Source organism: Lactuca serriola, chromosome 1 (assembly GCF_051521515.1).
Source record: "Lactuca serriola cultivar US96UC23 chromosome 1, Lser_US96UC23_V15, whole genome shotgun sequence".
NCBI classification, from domain to species: Eukaryota; Viridiplantae; Streptophyta; class Magnoliopsida; order Asterales; family Asteraceae; genus Lactuca; species Lactuca serriola.
The window spans coordinates 131,042,228-131,048,720 of NC_136408.1; positions in this window are offsets into that span (position 1 = coordinate 131,042,228).

The window sequence follows — 6,493 nt, forward strand, 5'->3', positions numbered from 1 at the left end:
ACGGAATTCGTTATTTCATGGATCGAATTTGGATACCGAAGTTTGGTGGATTCAGAGAAATCGTTATGGACGAAGCCCATAAAACACGATACTCCATACATCCCGGCTCCGATAAGATGTATCTCGATCTCAAGAAGTTGTACTGGTGGCAAAACATGAAAGCCGAAATTGCTACCTACGTGAGCAAATGCCTGACATGTGCCAAGGTCAAGGTGGAATATCAGAAGCCCTCGGGTTTATTACAACAACCAGAAATACCTGAATGGAAGTGGGAGCGGATAACCATGGATTTCATAACAAAATTACCCAAGACAACAAGCGGACTCGACACCATTTGGGTAATTGTCGACAGGTTAACTAAGTCAGCGCATTTCCTACCGATCAAAGAGACGGATAAATTGGAGAAGTTAACAAGGACATACCTCAGAGAAATTGTACGACTGCATGGTGTGCCCATATCCATTATCTCGGACCGAGATAGTAGATTCACCTCAAGGTTCTGGCAGTCGTTACAAAAAGCTTTGGGGACAAGGCTAGACATGAGTACCGCTTATCACCCACAAACCGACGGCCAGAGCGAGAGAACTATACAAACCCTAGAAGACATGCTGAGAGCTTGCGTAATCGATTTTGGCAAAGCATGGGACACACATCTACCCTTGGTCGAGTTCTCGTACAACAATAGCTACCACACCAGTATTAAAGCTGCCCCGTTCGAAGCCCTCTATGGCCGCAAATGCAGGTCACCTTTGTGCTGGGCCGAAGTGGGGGACACACAACTAGCAAAAGGACAAGCAACTGACAACACGCTCACTGGGCCAGAAATCATACGGGAGACTACAGAGAAGATTGTTCAAATCCGAGAACGTCTAAAAGCATCAAGGGATAGACAAAAGAGTTACGCAGATAAGAGACGAAAACCCTTGGAATTCCAAGTTGGAGACCATGTCCTACTCAAAGTCTCACCTTGGAAAGGCTTAATACGCTTCGGAAGACGTGGAAAACTGAACCCTAGATACATCGGACCATTCGAGATCCTTGCCAGGATCGGTCCAGTGGCTTACAAACTTAGACTACCTCAGGAACTCCACAACGTACACCCTACCTTTCACGTATCAAATCTAAAGAAGTGCTTATCCGACGAGACCCTTGTCGTCCCTCTAGACGAAATTGCAATAAATGAAAACCTTCAATTTGTGGAGGAACCAGTAGAGATCATGGATCGGGAAATCAAAAGGACTAAACAAAGCCGCATACCCATTGTAAAGGTCCGCTGGAACGCCAAGCGAGGACCTGAATACACCTGGGAACGCGAAGATCAGATGAAACAAAAGTACCCGCATCTTTTTCCTAAAACTGTAAACTCTATCTTAGAGTAAATTTCGGGACGAAATTCCCTTAACAGGGGGATGATGTGACAACCCTATTTTTCCCAAAAAGCATTGTAAACCCTCGAAAGCTAAAAACAACGAAATTAACCTCGAAAATAAAGTGTTCAAGTATCTAAGTTGGGATGCATCGAATATTAGATATCATGCCAAGGTTTCCAAAAACATAAAGAACGCTCAAAACCGGGTTATATTGAAGAAATTATAACCACTTGTATATTTACGACGCGACGTTAAAACAATATCTGACATAAAAAGTAGAATCGCAATAAAATGCATTTTTAAGCCTTAAGTATCTAAACAAAAGTCGTAGATCTCGTTAAAAGGTGAACGTACATAAAAAGATCGCCCAAATTGGACCTCGTATGAAGAAGTTACGAATTTTCAAAGTTTCGTAACAGTAGTAGAGGGCTAAAAACTCGGATTGAAGATCGAGTGTTATTTAGCTAACGCAACCTAAACGAGAGTTGAAGATCTCCTCAGTAGTAATAAAACAATAAAAAGACAAACGAAAACCGACGTCGAATAAAGAACCTATGAATTTTTAACGAACTTTAGGAGGCCCGGCCTATTAAAAATATATCATTAAAAATAAAGTCAAAACTAGCCGACGGAGTCTAAATGAAAATTGTAGAGCATAATCTCACCTACGCGTGGATATAAAGAACGCGAAAAACGGGGATCGTACGCGAAAGTTACGGAATTTAGAAGTCGGAAGCAGGGATTACGCCCCGCGTAATCTGGGAGTACGCCCCGCGTACTAGACCCAGAGTCGAGTCCCATCGACCCGCCCAAGCTACGCTTAGCTAGACCCGAGTCGTAAGCCATGACGCCATATTACGCCCCGCGTACTCCAAGATTACGCGCCGCGTACGGGGTTTTCCAGCACTATAAATAGATGGCATGAGCTCGAGTCTTTGCACACCTTTCTCAAATCCTCAGTAACTCTCACACACTTCCAAGCATAAGAAGCTATCCCGACGACCTCGGTTTCCGCACTCGAGCCCCGACGAAAGATTTACGCTGCAGAGATCCCCGAAGAGCCCGACGACGCAACCATCCGCGGACGAAGTTCTGCTCAACCCTAGCCTCTCTCTTCGAAACGAGTGAGTTCATACCCCTACTTTTCAATTCTTTTCACATTTTAGGGGGGGGAATACAAGTACATTACAAATCAAAGTATTATTTTTATAATATCGTTCTTATAAAGTGTTGATACAAAAATAACTTTATGTTTTAAAGGGATATTATATCATCAAGTTGTTATTACCAAATGGGAACATACTTTTGACAAACTATAATGAGCATAGTATTCAAGTGATTCATACATTTTACATATACATTTCGACAAATGAAATGCTTTCAAAAGAAGTACAGTCTTTTATCATCGTAAATCTGTTTATACCTAGTAATGTGAGACAGCTTCACGTACGTTCGAGTATGCATTATTAAGTCCTGTATTATATACCATAATCCCTTGTAGGGGGAGCGTGATACTTGTGTATAGATCTATACGGGATTGACAATCCCACACCTAAGCTGTTAGCTACAGCTAGGCCGGCAGGCCTGGGGTGACAAATGTCATAACAGTTCCAACGCCTGAAGAACGTTGTTACAGGCCAACAATGTCAATAGCATGGTTATAAAACTCACATAAAAGTATAAAAACAAGTTAGATTTACGAGATTCATACATGCATTTCAGTTTTCCATTTTATTGTTAATACAAATGTTATCACTATTATTCAAGCATGGAAAACACTAATGCACTCCAACACGGGAAACTTTTCAAATCATTTATAGAAAATATTGGATTTTCTGAAAACCTCGTTCATCGATTTACTATCAAAAAGGACATACTTTTCAATGCAAAACACTTATGAACTCACCAACTTAATTGTTGACACTTTTTCGAAACCACTTGTATTTCTCAGGGAATCAGTAATACAGGTAACCACCAGCTTTTGGAGAAGGAAACACTAAAGATGTTTTATTATTGAACCTTTATCATCTCATTGTAATATTCTTTTGCTATTATGTATAACACAACAACATACGTTTTCATTATATATGTGATGGTTGTGTTACTTTCTTTACAATATTCAATGGTTGTGATACTACGTGAAGTCATCCACCCCCGAATGTTTCCGCCATTCTGGTTTGGGGGTGTGACAGTAGTATTTAGTACAGTAGTAGTCTTATTATACAAAGCTACAGTACTACAATGATTTACCCATTACATATTTTAGTGATAACCTCACTTAAGCATTAATGTACAAACTATATTTTTAACAAATGATAGTTATACTTGGGTAATTACACACTTTTACAACAGAAAAGTTTACAAAACAGTTTAGCCTTGGTAGAAGGTTACTTTTATAGAAAATATAGGATTTTCTGAGAGATTCAAACTTTTACAAACACTTTCAAACATTTACTTACATTTTTACAAACTTGTACATTGAGACAGGTTCAAACGTTTTTGACAAGAAACATTGACACTAAAATACTTATGAACTCACCAGCTTAATGCTGATAAACTCTTTCAAAATAACTTGTATTCTCAGGTCGTCAGTAGACAGGTACCGAGGCCAACTTTTGAGAAGATGGAGTGCATTCAAGACTCATCTCATATTATTTTGTGTTACATTATTTTTGGTGTCTATAACTGTATAGAACACTTGTATTAAAATTATATATTTAATGCAATGGATGATGTTGTTTGCTTATTTACATTTACTGTGTTGTGATACTGTACATGACGTCCTCCGCCCCAGAACGTTTCCGCCGTTCTTGGTTTTGGGGTGTGACATCTAAATTGGGATGCATCAAATGTTAGATATCGTGCCAAGGTTTCCAAAAACATAAAGAACATTCGAAACCAGATTATAATGAAGAAATTATGACCACTCAAATATTCACGACACACCTGGTAAAACATTATTTAACGTAAAAAGTGAAATTCCAATAAAATGCATTTTAACCTTAAGTATCTAAACAAAAGTCGTAGAGTTCGTTAAACCGTAAACGTACATAAAAAGATTGCCCAAATTGGACCTCGTATGAAGAAGTTACGAATTTTCTAAGTTTTGTAACAGCAGTAGAGAGCTAAAAACTCAAATTAAAGATCGAACGATATTTAGCTAACGCAACCTAAACGAGAGTTAAAGGTCTCCACAACAGGAGTAAGATGATAAGAAGACAAACGAAAACAGACCTCAGATAAAGAAGTTATGGTTTTTTACGGACTTTAGCAGTCCCGGCCTATTAAAAACATAGTATTAAAAATAAATTCAAAACTAGCCGACGGAGTCTAAATGAAAGTTATAGAGCATAATCTCACCTACGCATGGATATAAAGAACGCGAAAAACGGAGCCCGTACGCGAAAGTTACAGAATTTATAAGATTGAAGCCGAAATTACGCCCAGCGTACTCAAGTGCAGGGTGAGTCCCATCGGCTGCAAGCTCTACGCCTAGCTAGACCAGAGTCATAAGCCCTGACGCAAAGTTATGCCCAGCGTAACTGAAGTACGCCCAACATAACGAGTACGCCCAAAATACTCTGGTGGTACGCCCAACGTACTCACGCCTTCAACCCTATAAATAAAGGGCATGAACTCCGGATTTTGGCACACTTTTCTCAAACTTTCACTCGCTTTCACACACTTGTAAGCACCAGAGGCTATCCCGACACCCTCGGTTCCACACCCGAGCCCCCGACGAAGGCTCTACGCTACCGAGATCCCCGAGAAGCTCGAAGACGCAGCTTTCCGTAGTTGAAGTTCAAATCGACTCTAGTCTCACTCTCTTCGAACCGAACAAGTGAGTTCATACCCCTACTTTTCAAGTCTTTTCATGTTTTAGGGGGGAATACAAGTACAATACAAGAAAACGTATCACTTTATAAATACAACATCCATCTTATTATTATTTATACCAACATCTTACTTTACATACAAAGTTTAGTATTTCACCAAGTTATTTTCACCAAAGGGAACATACTTTTAGAAAAACTATAATCGGTATAGTTTGCGAGTTATTCATACATTCTTATGTATGCATCTTGAAAAACGAATTACTTTCACCTAAAGTGAAATAAAGTCTTTCTTATCGTAAATCTATTTATACGAAGTGATGTGAGATATTCAACTTCTACGTACTCTTAAGTATGCATTTCAAGTCCTATATTATAAGCCATAATCTCTTGGAAGGAGAATTTGATACTTGTGTATAGATCTATATGCGATTGACAACCCCGTACCTAAACTGTTTGCTACAGTTAGACCGGCAGGTCTGGGGTGACAAATGTCATAACACTACATCACCTGAAGAATGTTGTTACAGACAGTTTGTGTCAATAGTATGGTTATAAGACTCACACGAAAGTATAAAAACAAGCTTGATTTACGAGACTCATATATGCATTCAGTATTTACATTATTTTGAGTACAAAATTCATCTTTATCATTTAAGTACGAAAGATACTAACGCGCTCCAACTTTGGGAACTTTTCAAACTATATGTGGAAAATATTGGATTTTCTGGAAACTACGTTCATCTATTTTCTTCCAAAAAGACATACTTTTTCAGTACAAAAACACTTATGAACTCACCAACTTTATTGTTGACACTTTTTAGAAACCACTTGTATTTATCAGGGAATCAGTAATATAGGTAGCTACCAGCTTTTGAAGAAGGAACGCTAAGGCGTTTATTATCAAACATTTTAAATTATCATATTGTAATATTCTTTTGGGAAACATGTATAACGCAACAATGTAGGTTTTTATTATATATATGATGGTTGTGTTACTCTCTTTACGATATTCAATTGTTATGATACTACGTGAAGTCATCCACCCCCGAATGTTTCCGCCATACTGGTTTGGGGGTGTGACACATAGTCACCAAAAACCGGACCTAGGCATTTCCAAAGAGGGTGATGGCCGATTTTGTGTGACAAGAAGCTTCTCTAAAAAAAATCATATTTTCGTCATGGTGTTTGTGAAGCATTTGAGGTGCAACACTTGACGCACTAAGCTCTTGAAGGCCAAAACTACAAGCTACAACCAAAAGGTATGTCATTCAACTAAATTTGTAGTAT